We start from the raw sequence: 15,748 nt of genomic DNA on the forward strand, positions 1-15,748 counted from the left end.
CATAGACCGCAGACCTCAATCACAGACCCAAGAACCCAATCACAGACCCCAGACCCCAATCACAGACCCCAGACCCCAATCACTGGGCACTGACCCCAATCACAGACCCCAGACCCCAATCACAGACCCCAGACCCCAATCACAGACCACAGACCCCAATCACAGACCCCAGACCCCAATCACAGACCCCAGACCCCAATCACAGGCCCCAGACCCCAATCACAGACCCCAGCCCCCAATCACAGACCCCAGACCCGAATCATTGGGCCCAGACACCATTCACAGACCCCAGACCACAATCGCAGATCCCAGACCCCAATCACAGACCTCAGACTCCAATCACAGACCCCTGACACCAATCACAGACCCCTGACACCAATCACAAACCCCAGACCCCAATCAATGGGCCCAGACCCCAATCACAGACCCCAGACTTCAATCAAAGACCGCAGACCCCAATCACAGACCCCAGACCCCAATCACAGACGCCAGACCCCAATCACAGATCCCAGACCCCAATCACATACCCCAGACCCCAATGACTGGGCACTGACCCCAATCACAGACCCCAGACCCGAATCATAGACCCCAGACCACAATCACAGACCCCAGACCCCAATCACAGACCCCAGACACCAATCACAGACCCCAGACCTCAATCACTGGGCCCTGACCCTAATCAGTGGGTTCTGACCCCAATCACAGGGCCCTGACCCCAATCACAGTACCCAGACCTCAATCACAGACCCCGACCCCAATCACAGACCCCAGACCCCAATCACAGTCCCCTGACCGCAATCACTGGGCCCTGACCCAATCACTGGGCCCAAACCCCAATCACTGGGCCCAGACCCCAATCACAGACCCCAGACACCAATCAGAGACCCCACATCTCAAACACTGGGCCCTGACCACAAACATGGGGCCCAGACCCCAATCACAGGGTCCTGACCCCAATCACTTGGCCCTGAACCCAATCACAGGGCCCTGACACCAATCACTGGGCCCTCACCCAAATCACTGGGCCCTGACCCCAATCACAGACCCCAGACCCCAATCAAAGACCCCAGACCCCAATCACTGGGCCCTGACCCCAATCACAGACCCCGGCTCCAATCACTGGGCCCTGACCCCAATCACTGGGCCCAGACCCCAATCAGAGACCCCAGACCCGAATCACAGACGCCAGACCCCAATCACAGTGCCCAGACACAAAACACAGACCCCAGACACCAATCACTGGGCCCAGACCCCATTCACAGACCCCTGACCCGAATCACTGGGCCCTGACCCCAATCATTGTGCCCAGACCCCAATCACTGGTCCCTGACCCCAATCACAGACCCCAGACCCTAATCACAGACCTCAGACCCCAATCACAGACCCCAGACTCTAATCACAGATACCAGACCCCAAACTCAGACCCCAGACCCCAATCACAGACCCCAGACCCCAATCACAGACCCCTGACCTCAATCACAGACCCCAGACCCCAATCATAGACTCCAGACCCTAATCACAGACCTCAGACTCCAATCACAGACCCCAGACCCTAATCACAGACCCCAGACCACAATCACTGGGCCCTGACCCCAATCACTGGGCCCTGACCTCAATCCCAGACACCAGACCCCAATCACTGAGTCCAGACCTCAATCACAGGGCCCTGACCCCAATCACAGAACCTTCACCCCAATCAAAGACCCCGACCCCAATCACAGGGCCCAGACCCCAATCACAGGGCCCTGACCCCAATCACAGACCCCTGACCCCAATCACCGGGCCCTGACACCAATCACTGGGCCCTGACCCCAATCACTGGGCCCAGACCCCAATCACCGGGCCCTGACCCCAATCACTGGGCCCTGACCCCAGTCATTGGTCCCTGACCCAAATCACAGACCCCAGACCACAATCATAGACCCCTCACCCCAATCACTGGGCCCTGACCACAAACACGGGTCACAGACCCCAATCACTGGGCCCTGACCCCAATCACTGGGCCCTGACCCCAATCACTGGCCCCTGACCCAATCACTGGGCCCTGACCCAAATCACTGGGCCCTGACCCCAATCGCAGACCCAGACCCCAATCACAGACCCCAGACCCCAATCACAGACCCCAGACCCCAATCACAGACCGCACACACAATCACAGACCCAGACCCCAATCACAGACCCCAGACCCCAATCACAGGCCCCAGACCACAATCACAGACCACAGATCCAATCACATACCCCAGACCCCAATCACAGATCCCAGACACCAATCACAGACCCCAGACACCAATCTCTGGGCCCAGACCCCAATCACAGACCCCAGACCTCAATCATATACCGCAGACCTCAATCACAGACCCAAGAACCCAATCACAGACCCCAGACCCCAATCACAGACCCCAGACCCCAATCACAGACCCCAGACCCCAATCGCAGACCCCAGACGCCAATCACAGACCCCAGACCCCAATCACAGAACCCAGACCCCAATCCCTGGCGCCAGACCCCAATCACAGACCCCAGACCCCAATCACAGACCCCAGACCCGAATCACTGGACTTTGACCCCAATCACAGACCCCAGACCCCAATCACAGACCCCACACCCCAATCACTGGGCCCTGACCACAATCACTGGGCCCTGACGCAAATCACTGGGCCCTGACCCCAATCACAGACCCCAGACCCGAATCACAGACCCCTTACCCCAATTACTGGGTCCTGACACCAATCATTGGGCCCTGACCCCAATCACAGAGCCCTGACCCCAATCACAGACCACAGACCCCAATCACAGACCCCACACCCAATCACAGACCCAGACCCCAATCACAGACCCCAGACTCCAATCACAGGCCCCAGACCACAATCACAGACCCCAGATCCAATCACAGACCCCACACCCCAATCACTGCGCCCAGACCCCATTCACAGACCCCAGACCCCAATCACAGACCGCAGACTCCAATCACAGATCCCAGACCCCAATCACAGGGCTCAGAAGCCAATAACAGACCCCAGACCTCAATCACAGATCCCAGACGCCAATCACATACCCCAGACCACAATCACAGACCCCAGACACCAATCACAGATCCCAGACACCAATCTCTGGGCCCAGACCCCAATCACAAACCCCAGACCTCAATCATAGACCGCAGACCTCAATCACAGACCCAAGAACCCAATCACAGACCCCAGACCCCAATCACAGACCCCAGACCCCAATCACTGGGCACTGACCCCAATCACAGACCCCAGACCCCAATCACAGACCCCAGACCCCCATCACAGACCACAGACCCCAATCACAGACCCCAGACCCCAATCACAGACCCCAGACCCCAATCACAGGCCCCAGACCCCAATCACAGACCCCAGCCCCCAATCACAGACCCCAGACCCGAATCATTGGGCCCAGACCCCATTCACAGACCCCAGACCACAATCCAGACCCCAGACCCCAATCACAGACCTCAGACTCCAATCACAGACCCCTGACACCAATCACAGACCCCTGACACCAATCACAAACCCCAGACCCCAATCAATGGGCCCAGACCCCAATCACAGACCCCAGACTTCAATCAAAGACCGCAGACCCCAATCACAGACCCCAGACCCCAATCACAGACGCCAGACCCCAATCACAGATCCCAGACCCCAATCACATACCCCAGACCCCAATGACTGGGCACTGACCCCAATCACAGACCCCAGACCCGAATCATAGACCCCAGACCACAATCACAGACCCCAGACCCCAATCACAGACCCCAGACACCAATCACAGACCCCAGACCTCAATCACTGGGCCCTGACCCTAATCAGTGGGTTCTGAACCCAATCACAGGGCCCTGACCCCAATCACAGTACCCAGACCTCAATCACAGACCCCGACCCCAATCAAAGGGCCCAGACACCAATCACTGGGCCCTTATCACAATAACTGAGCCCTGACCCCAATCACGACCCAGACCCCAATCACTGGGCCCATACCCCAATCACAGGGCCCTGACCCCAATCACAGACCCCTGACCCCAATCACAGGGCCCAGACCCCAATCACAGGGCCCTAACACCAATCACAGACCCCTGACCCCAATCACAGGACCGTGACCCCAATCACTGGGCCCTGACCCCAATCACTGGGCCCAGACCCCAATCATCGGGCCCTGACCCCAATCACAGACCCCAGACCCCAATCACAGTCCCCTGACCGCAATCACTGGGCCCTGACCCAATCACTGGGCCCAAACCCCAATCACTGGGCCCAGACCCCAATCACAGACCCCAGACACCAATCAGAGACCCCACATCTCAAACACTGGGCCCTGACCACAAACATGGGGCCCAGACCCCAATCACAGGGTCCTGACCCCAATCACTTGGCCCTGAACCCAAACACAGGGCCCTGACACCAATCACTGGGCCCTCACCCAAATCACTGGGCCCTGACCCCAATCACAGACCCCAGACCCCAATCAAAGACCCCAGACCCCAATCACTGGGCCCTGAACCCAATCACAGACCCTGGCTCCAATCACTGGGCCCTGACCCCAATCACTGGGCCCAGACCCCAATCAGAGACCCCAGACGCCAATCACAGACGCCAGACCCCAATCACAGTGCCCAGACACCAAACACAGACCCCAGACACCAATCACTGGGCCCAGACCCCATTCACAGACCCCTGACCCGAATCACTGGGCCCTGACCCCAATCATTGTGCCCAGACCCCAATCACTGGTCCCTGACCCCAATCACAGACCCCAGACCCTAATCACAGACCTCAGACCCCAATCACAGACCCCAGACTCTAATCACAGATACCAGACCCCAAACTCAGACCCCAGACCCCAATCACAGACCCCAGACCCAATCACAGACCCCTGGCCCCAATCACAGACCCCAGACCCCAATCATAGACTCCAGACCCTAATCACAGACCTCAGACTCCAATCACAGACCCCAGACCCTAATCACAGACCCCAGACCACAATCACTGGGCCCTGACCCCAATCACTGGGCCCTGACCTCAATCCCAGACACCAGACCCCAATCACTGAGTCCAGACCTCAATCATAGGGCCCTGACCCCAATCACAGAACCTTCACCCCAATCAAAGACCCCGACCCCAATCACAGGGCCCAGACCCCAATCACAGGGCCCTGACCCCAATCACAGACCCCTGACCCCAATCACCGGGCCCTGACACCAATCACTGGGCCCTGACCCCAATCACTGGGCCCAGACCCCAATCACCGGGCCCTGACCCCAATCACTGGGCCCTGACCCCAATCATTGGTCCCTGACCCAAATCACAGACCCCAGACCGCAATCATAGACCCCTCACCCCAATCACTGGGCCCTGACCCCAAACACGGGGCACAGACCCCAATCACTGGGCCCTGACCCCAATCACTGGGCCCTGACCCCAATCACTGGCCCCTGACCCAATCACTGGGCCCTGACCCAAATCACTGGGCCCTGACCCCAATCGCAGACCCAGACCCCAATCACAGACCCCAGACCCCAATCACAGACCCCAGACCCCAATCACAGACCGCACACACAATCACAGACCCAGACCCCAATCACAGACCCCAGACCCCAATCACAGGCCCCAGACCACAATCACAGACCACAGATCCAATCACAGACCCCAGACCCCAATCACTGCGCCCAGACCTCATTCACAGACCCCAGACTCCAATCACAGACCCCAGACCCCAATCACAGACCCCAGACCCCAATCACAGGCCCCAGACCACAATTACAGACCCCAGATCCAATCACAGACCCCAGACCCCAATCACTGCGCCCAGACCTCATTCACAGACCCCAGACTCCAATCACAGACCCCAGACCCCAATCACAGACCGCAGACTCCAATCACAGACCCCAGACCGCAATCACAGGGCTCAGAATCCAATCACAGACCCCCAACCTCAATCACAGATCCCAGACGCCAATCACAGACCCCAGATCACAATCACAGACCCCAGACACCAATCACAGACCCCAGACCACAATCACAGGCCCCAGACCCCAATCACAGATCCCAGACACCAATCACAGACCCCAGACGCCAATCACTGGGCCAAGACCACAATCACAGACCCCAGACCTCAATCACAGACCTCAGACCCCGATGACAGGGCTCAGAATCCAATCACAGACCCCCAATCTCAATCACAGATCCCAGACGCCAATCACAGACCCCAGACCCCAATCACAGATCCCAGACACCAGTCACAGACCCCAGACCCCAATCAGAGACCCCAGACTCCAATCACAGACCCAAGAACCCAATCACAGACCCCAGACCCCAATCACAGACCCCAGACCCCAATCACAGACCCCAGACCCCAATCACAGACCCCAGACCCCAATCACTGGGCACTGACCCCAATCACAGACCCCAGACCCCAATCAGAGACCCCAGACCCCAATCACAGACCCCAGACCCCAATCACAGACCCCAGACCCCAATCACAGACCCCAGACCCCAATCACAGACCCCAGACCTCAATCACAGACCCCAGACCCCAATCACAGATCCCAGACACCAATCACTGGACCCTGACCTCAATCACTGGGCCCTGACACCAGTCTCAGGGCCCGGACACCAATCACAGATCCCAGACACCAATCACATGACCCAGACCCGAATCACTGGGCCCTTATCCCAATCACTGGGCCCTGACACCAATCACAGACCCCAGACACCAATCACTGTGCCCAGACGCCAATCACAGGGCCCTGACACCAATTACAGACCCCTGACCCCAATCACAGGGCCCAGACCCCAATCACAGGGCCCTGACCCCAATCACAGACCGCTGACCCCAATCACAGGCCCATCACCCCAATCACTGGACCCTGACCCCAATCACTGGGCCCAGACCCCAATCACCGGGCCCTGACCCCAATCACTGGGCCCTGACCCCAATCACTGGTCCCTGACCCCAATCACAGACCCCAGACCCCAATCACAGACCCCACACACCAATCACTGGGCCGTGACCCTAAACACGGGGCACAGAACCAATCACTGGGCCCTGACCCTAATCACAGGGCCCCGACACCAATCACTGGGCCCAGACCCAAATCACTGGGCCCTGACCCCAATCACAGACCCCAGACCCCAATAACAGACACTAGACACCAATCATTGGGCCCAGACCCCAATCACTGGGCCCAGACACCAATCACTGGGCCCAGATCACAATCACCGGGCCCAGGCCCCAATCACTGGGCCCTGACCACAATCACTGGGCCCAGACCCCAATCAATGGACCCAGACACCAATCACAGGGTCCTGACCCCAATCACTGGGCCCTGACACCAATCACTGGGCCCCGACCCCAATCACAGGGCCCTGACCACAATCACAGACCCCTGACCCCAATCACTGAGCCATGACCCCAATCACTGGTCCCAAACCCCAATCACAGACACCAGACCCCAATCACAGACCCCAGACACCAATCAGTGGGCCCTGACACCAATCACTGGGGCCTGACCCAAATCACAGGGACCTGACCCCAATCACAGACCCCAGACCCCAATCACAGATCCCAGACCCGAATCACAAACCCCAGACCACAAAAACAGACCCCAGACCCCAATCACAGGGCTTAGAACCCAATCACAGACCCCAACCTCAATCACATACACCAGACCCCAATCACAGACCTCAGACCCCAATCACACGCCCCAGACCCCAATCACAGACCCCAGACCCCAATCACTGGGCCCAGACCCCAATCACTGGGCCCAGACCACAATCACAGACCGCAGACCCCAATCACAGACCCCAGACCCCAATCACAGGGCTCAGAACCCAATCACAGACCGCAACCTCAATCACAGACCCCAGACCACAATCACAGACCCCAGACCCCAATCACAGACACCAGACCCCAATCACAGACCCCAGACCACAATCACAGACCCCAGACCCTAATCACAGGGCACTGACCCCAATCATAGAGCCCAGACCCCTATCACAGACACCAGACCCCAATCACAGACCCCAGACCCCAATCACAGAACCTAGATCCCAATCACAGACCCCAGACCCCAATCAGAGATCCCAGACCCCAATCACAGACCCTAGACCCCAATCACTGGGCCCTGACCCCAATCACAGATCCCAGACACCAATCACTGGTCCCTGACCCCAATTACTGGGCCCTGACCCCAATCACAGGGTCCTGACCCCAATCACAGTCCCCAGACCCCAATCACAGACCCCACACCCCAATCACTGGGTCCTGACCACAAACACGGGGCACAGACCCCAATCACTGGACCCAGACCGCAATCACTGGGCCCAGACCCCAATCACTGGGCACAGATCCCAATCTACGGGCCCAGACCCCAATTACTGGGCCCTGACCCCAAGCACTGTGCCCAGACCCCAATCAATGGACCCTGACACCAATCACAGGGCCCTGACCCTAATCACTGGGCCCTGACACCAATCACTGGGCCCTGACCCCAATCACAGGGCCCTGACTCCAATCACAGACCCCTGACCACAATCGCAGACCCCTGACCCCAATCACTGAGCCCTGACCCCAATCACTGGGCCCAGACCACAATCACAAGCACCAGACCCCAATCACAGACCCCAGACACCAATCACTGGGCCCTGACCACAATCACTGGGGCCTGACCCTAATCACAGGGACCTGACCCCAATCACAGACCCCAGTCCCCAATCACAGACCCCATACACGAATCACAAACCCCAGACCCCAAAAACAGACCCCAGACCCCAATCACAGGGCTCAGAACCCAATCACCGACCCCAACCTCAATCACATACCCCAGACCGCAATCACAGACCCCAGACCCCAATCACAGGCCCCAGACCCAAATCACAGACCCCAGACCTCAATCACAGACCCCAGACCCCAATTACTGGGCCCAGACCCCATTCACAGACCCCAGACCCCAATCACAGACCGCAGACGCCAATCACAGACCCCAGACCCCAATCACAGGGCTCAGAACCCAATCACAGACCCCAACCTAAATCACAGATCCAGACCCCAATCACAGACCCCAGACCCCAATCACAGACCCCTGACACCAATCACAGACCCCAGACCCCAATCAATGGGCCCAGACCCCAATCACAGACCCCAGACCTCAATCAAAGACCGCAGACCCCAATCACAGGGCCCTGACCCCAATCACAGACCCCAGACCCCAATCACAGACCCCAGACCCCAATCTCAGGGCACTGACGCCAATCATAGACCCCAGACCCCTATCACAGACCCCAGACCCCAATCACAGACCCCAGACCCCAATCACAGACCCCATACCCCAATCACAGATCCCAGACACCAATCACTGGGTCCTGACCCCAATCACTGGGCCCTGACCCCAATCACAGGGCCCTGACCCCAATCACAGACCCCAGACCCTAATAACAGGGCCCAGACCCCAATCACTGGGCCCTTATCACAATCACTGGGCCCTGACCCCAATCAGAGACCCCAGATCCCAACCACTGGACCCAGACCCCTATCGCAGGGCCCTGACCACAATCACAGAGCCCTGACCCCAATCACAGGCCCCTGACACAAATCACTGCGCCCTGACACCAATCACTAGGCCCAGACCCCAATCACCGGGACCTGAACCCAATCACTGGGCCCTGACCGCAATCACTGGACTTTGACCTCAATCACAGACCCCAGACCGCAATCACAGACCCCACATCCTAATCACTGGGCCCTGACCCCAATCACTGAGCCCTGACCCAAATCACAGGGCCCTGACCCCAATCACAGACCCCAGACCCGAATCACAGACCCTTTACCCCAATTACTGGGTCCTGACACCAATCATTGGGCCCTGACCCCAATCACAGAGCCCTGACCCCAATCACAGACCCCTGACCACAATCACAGACACCTGACCCCAATCACTGAGCCCTGATCCCAATCACAGGGCCCAGACCCCAATCACAGGGCACTGAGACCAATCACAGATCCCTGACCCCAATCACAGGCCCCTGACACCAATCACTGCGCCCTGACACCAATCACTAGGCCCAGAACCCAATCACCGGGACCTGAACCCAATCACTGGGCCCTGACCGCAATCACTGGACTTTGACCCTAATCACAGACCCCAGACCCCAATCACAGACCCCACACCCCAATCACTGGGCCCTGACCCCAATCACTGGGCCCTGACCCAAATCACTGGGCCCTGACCCCAATCACAGACCCCAGACCCGAATCACAGACCCCTTACCCCAATTACTGAGTCCTGACACCAATCATTGGGCCCTGACCCCAATCACAGAGCCCTGACCCCAATCACAGACCCCAGACCCCAATCACAGACCCCACACCCAATCACAGACCCAGACCCCAATCACAGACCCCAGACCCAATCACAGGCCCCAGACCACAATCACAGACACCAGATCCAATCACAGAACCCACACCCCAATCACTGCGCCCAGACCCCATTCACAGACCCCAGACCCCAATCACAGACCACAGACTCCAATCACAGATCCCAGACCCCAATCAAAGGGCTCAGAAGCCAATAACAGACCCCAGACCTCAATCACAGATCCCAGACGCCAATCACATACCCCAGACCCCAATCACAGACCCCAGACACCAATCACAGACCCCAGACACCAATCTCTGGGCCCAGACCCCAATCACAGACCCCAGACCTCAATCATAGACCGCAGACCTCAATCACAGACCCAAGAACCCAATCACAGACCCCAGACCCCAATCACAGACCCCAGACCCCAATCATTGGGCACTGACACCAATCACAGACCCCAGACCCCAATCACAGACCCCAGACCCCAATCACAGACCTCAGACCCCAATCACAGACCCCAGACGCCAATCACAGACCCCAGACCACAATCACAGGCCCCAGACCCCAATCACAGACCCCAGACACCAATCACAGATCCCAGACACCAATCTCTGGGCCCAGACGCCAATCACAGACCCCAGACCTCAATCATAGACCGCAGACCTCAATCACAGACCCAAGAACCCAATCACAGACCCCAGACCCCAATCACAGACCCCAGACCCCAATCACTGGGCACTGACCCCAATCACAGACCCCAGACCCCAATCACAGACCCCAGACCCCAATCACAGACCACAGACCCCAATCACAGACCCCAGACCCCAATCACAGACCCCAGACCCCAATCACAGGCCCCAGACCCCAATCACAGACCCCAGCCCCCAATCACAGACCCCAGACCCGAATCATTGGGCCCAGACACCATTCACAGACCCCAGACCACAATCGCAGATCCCAGACCCCAATCACAGACCTCAGACTCCAATCACAGACCCCTGACACCAATCACAGACCCCTGACACCAATCACAAACCCCAGACCCCAATCAATGGGCCCAGACCCCAATCACAGACCCCAGACTTCAATCAAAGACCGCAGACCCCAATCACAGACCCCAGACCCCAATCACAGACGCCAGACCCCAATCACAGATCCCAGACCCCAATCACATACCCCAGACCCCAATGACTGGGCACTGACCCCAATCACAGACCCCAGACCCGAATCATAGACCCCAGACCACAATCACAGACCCCAGACCCCAATCACAGACCCCAGACACCAATCACAGACCCCAGACCTCAATCACTGGGCCCTGACCCTAATCAGTGGGTTCTGACCCCAATCACAGGGCCCTGACCCCAATCACAGTACCCAGACCTCAATCACAGACCCCGACCCCAATCACAGACCCCAGACCCCAATCACAGTCCCCTGACCGCAATCACTGGGCCCTGACCCAATCACTGGGCCCAAACCCCAATCACTGGGCCCAGACCCCAATCACAGACCCCAGACACCAATCAGAGACCCCACATCTCAAACACTGGGCCCTGACCACAAACATGGGGCCCAGACCCCAATCACAGGGTCCTGTCCCCAATCACTTGGCCCTGAACCCAATCACAGGGCCCTGACACCAATCACTGGGCCCTCACCCAAATCACTGGGCCCTGACCCCAATCACAGACCCCAGACCCCAATCAAAGACCCCAGACCCCAATCACTGGGCCCTGACCCCAATCACAGACCCCGGCTCCAATCACTGGGCCCTGACCCCAATCACTGGGCCCAGACCCCAATCAGAGACCCCAGACCCCAATCACAGACGCCAGACCCCAATCACAGTGCCCAGACACAAAACACAGACCCCAGACACCAATCACTGGGCCCAGACCCCATTCACAGACCCCTGACCCGAATCACTGGGCCCTGACCCCAATCATTGTGCCCAGACCCCAATCACTGGTCCCTGACCCCAATCACAGACCCCAGACCCTAATCACAGAGCTCAGACCCCAATCACAGACCCCAGACTCTAATCACAGATACCAGACCCCAAACTCAGACCCCAGACCCCAATCACAGACCCCAGACCCCAATCACAGACCCCTGACCTCAATCACAGACCCCAGACCCCAATCATAGACTCCAGACCCTAATCACAGACCTCAGACTCCAATCACAGACCCCAGACCCTAATCACAGACCCCAGACCACAATCACTGGGCCCTGACCCCAATCACTGGGCCCTGACCTCAATCCCAGACACCAGACCCCAATCACTGAGTCCAGACCTCAATCACAGGGCCCTGACCCCAATCACAGAACCTTCACCCCAATCAAAGACCCCGACCCCAATCACAGGGCCCAGACCCCAATCACAGGGCCCTGACCCCAATCACAGACCCCTGACCCCAATCACCGGGCCCTGACACCAATCACTGGGCCCTGACCCCAATCACTGGGCCCAGACCCCAATCACCGGGCCCTGACCCCAATCACTGGGCCCTGACCCCAGTCATTGGTCCCTGACCCAAATCACAGACCCCAGACCGCAATCATAGACCCCTCACCCCAATCACTGGGCCCTGACCCCAAACACGGGGCACAGACCCCAATCACTGGGCCCTGACCCCAATCACTGGGCCCTGACCCCAATCACTGGCCCCTGACCCAATCACTGGGCCCTGACCCAAATCACTGGGCCCTGACCCCAATCGCAGACCCAGACCCCAATCACAGACCCCAGACCCCAATCACAGACCCCAGACCCCAATCACAGACCGCACACACAATCACAGACCCAGACCCCAATCACAGACCCCAGACCCCAATCACAGGCCCCAGACCACAATCACAGACCACAGATCCAATCACATACCCCAGACCCCAATCACAGATCCCAGACACCAATCACAGACCCCAGACACCAATCTCTGGGCCCAGACCCCAATCACAGACCCCAGACCTCAATCATATACCGCAGACCTCAATCACAGACCCAAGAACCCAATCACAGACCCCAGACCCCAATCACAGACCCCAGACCCCAATCACAGACCCCAGACCCCAATCGCAGACCCCAGACGCCAATCACAGACCCCAGACCCCAATCACAGAACCCAGACCCCAATCCCTGGCGCCAGACCCCAATCACAGACCCCAGACCCCAATCACAGACCCCAGACCCGAATCACTGGACTTTGACCCCAATCACAGACCCCAGACCCCAATCACAGACCCCACACCCCAATCACTGGGCCCTGACCACAATCACTGGGCCCTGATGCAAATCACTGGGCCCTGACCCCAATCACAGACCCCAGACCCGAATCACAGACCCCTTACCCCAATTACTGGGTCCTGACACCAATCATTGGGCCCTGACCCCAATCACAGAGCCCTGACCCCAATCACAGACCACAGACCCCGATCACAGACCCCACACCCAATCACAGACCCAGACCCCAATCACAGACCCCAGACTCCAATCACAGTCCCCAGACCACAATCACAGACCCCAGATCCAATCACAGACCCCACACCCCAATCACTGCGCCCAGACCCCATTCACAGACCCCAGACCCCAATCACAGACCGCAGACTCCAATCACAGATCCCAGACCCCAATCACAGGGCTCAGAAGCCAATAACAGACCCCAGACCTCAATCACAGATCCCAGACGCCAATCACATACCCCAGACCACAATCACAGACCCCAGACACCAATCACAGATCCCAGACACCAATCTCTGGGCCCAGACCCCAATCACAAACGCCAGACCTCAATCATAGACCGCAGACCTCAATCACAGACCCAAGAACCCAATCACAGACCCCAGACCCCAATCACAGACCCCAGACCCCAATCACTGGGCACTGACCCCAATCACAGACCCCAGACCCCAATCACAGACCCCAGACCCCCATCACAGACCACAGACCCCAATCACAGACCCCAGACCCCAATCACAGACCCCAGACCCCAATCACAGGCCCCAGACCCCAATCACAGACCCCAGCCCCCAATCACAGACCCCAGACCCGAATCATTGGGCCCAGACACCATTCACAGACCCCAGACCACAATCGCAGATCCCAGACCCCAATCACAGACCTCAGACTCCAATCACAGACCCCTGACACCAATCACAGACCCCTGACACCAATCACAAACCCCAGACCCCAATCAATGGGCCCAGACCCCAATCACAGACCCCAGACTTCAATCAAAGACCGCAGACCCCAATCACAGACCCCAGACCCCAATCACAGACGCCAGACCCCAATCACAGATCCCAGACCCCAATCACATACCCCAGACCCCAATGACTGGGCACTGACCCCAATCACAGACCCCAGACCCGAATCATAGACCCCAGACCACAATCACAGACCCCAGACCCCAATCACAGACCCCAGACACCAATCACAGACCCCAGACCTCAATCACTGGGCCCTGATCTAATCAGTGGGTTCTGAACCCAATCACAGGGCCCTGACCCCAATCACAGTACCCAGACCTCAATCACAGACCCCGACCCCAATCAAAGGGCCCAGACACCAATCACTGGGCCCTTATCACAATAACTGAGCCCTGACCCCAATCACGACCCAGACCCCAATCACTGGGCCCATACCCCAATCACAGGGCCCTGACCCCAATCACAGAGCCCTGACCCCAATCACAGGGCCCAGACCCCAATCACAGGGCCCTAACACCAATCACAGACCCCTGACCCCAATCACAGGACCGTGACCCCAATCACTGGGCCCTGACCCCAATCACTGGGCCCAGACCCCAATCATCGGGCCCTGACCCCAATCACAGACCCCAGACCCCAATCACAGTCCCCTGACCGCAATCACTGGGCCCTGACCCAATCACTGGGCCCAAACCCCAATCACTGGGCCCAGACCCCAATCACAGACCCCAGACACCAATCAGAGACCCCACATCTCAAACACTGGGCCCTGACCACAAACATGGGGCCCAGACCCCAATCACAGGGTCCTGACCCCAATCACTTGGCCCTGAACCCAAACACAGGGCCCTGACACCAATCACTGGGCCCTCACCCAAATCACTGGGCCCTGACCCCAATCACAGACCCCAGACCCCAATCAAAGACCCCAGACCCCAATCACTGGGCCCTGACCCCAATCACAGACCCCGGCTCCAATCACTGGGCCCTGACCCCAATCACTGGGCCCAGACCCCAATCAGAGACCCCAGACGCCAATCACAGACGCCAGACCCCAATCACAGTGCCCAGACACCAAACACAGACCCCAGACACCAATCACTGGGCCCAGACCCCATTCACAGACCCCTGACCCGAATCACTGGGCCCTGACCCCAATCA

The sequence above is a fragment of the Pristiophorus japonicus genome, chromosome Y (assembly GCF_044704955.1).
Source record: "Pristiophorus japonicus isolate sPriJap1 chromosome Y, sPriJap1.hap1, whole genome shotgun sequence".
NCBI lineage: Eukaryota > Metazoa > Chordata > Chondrichthyes > Pristiophoridae > Pristiophorus > Pristiophorus japonicus.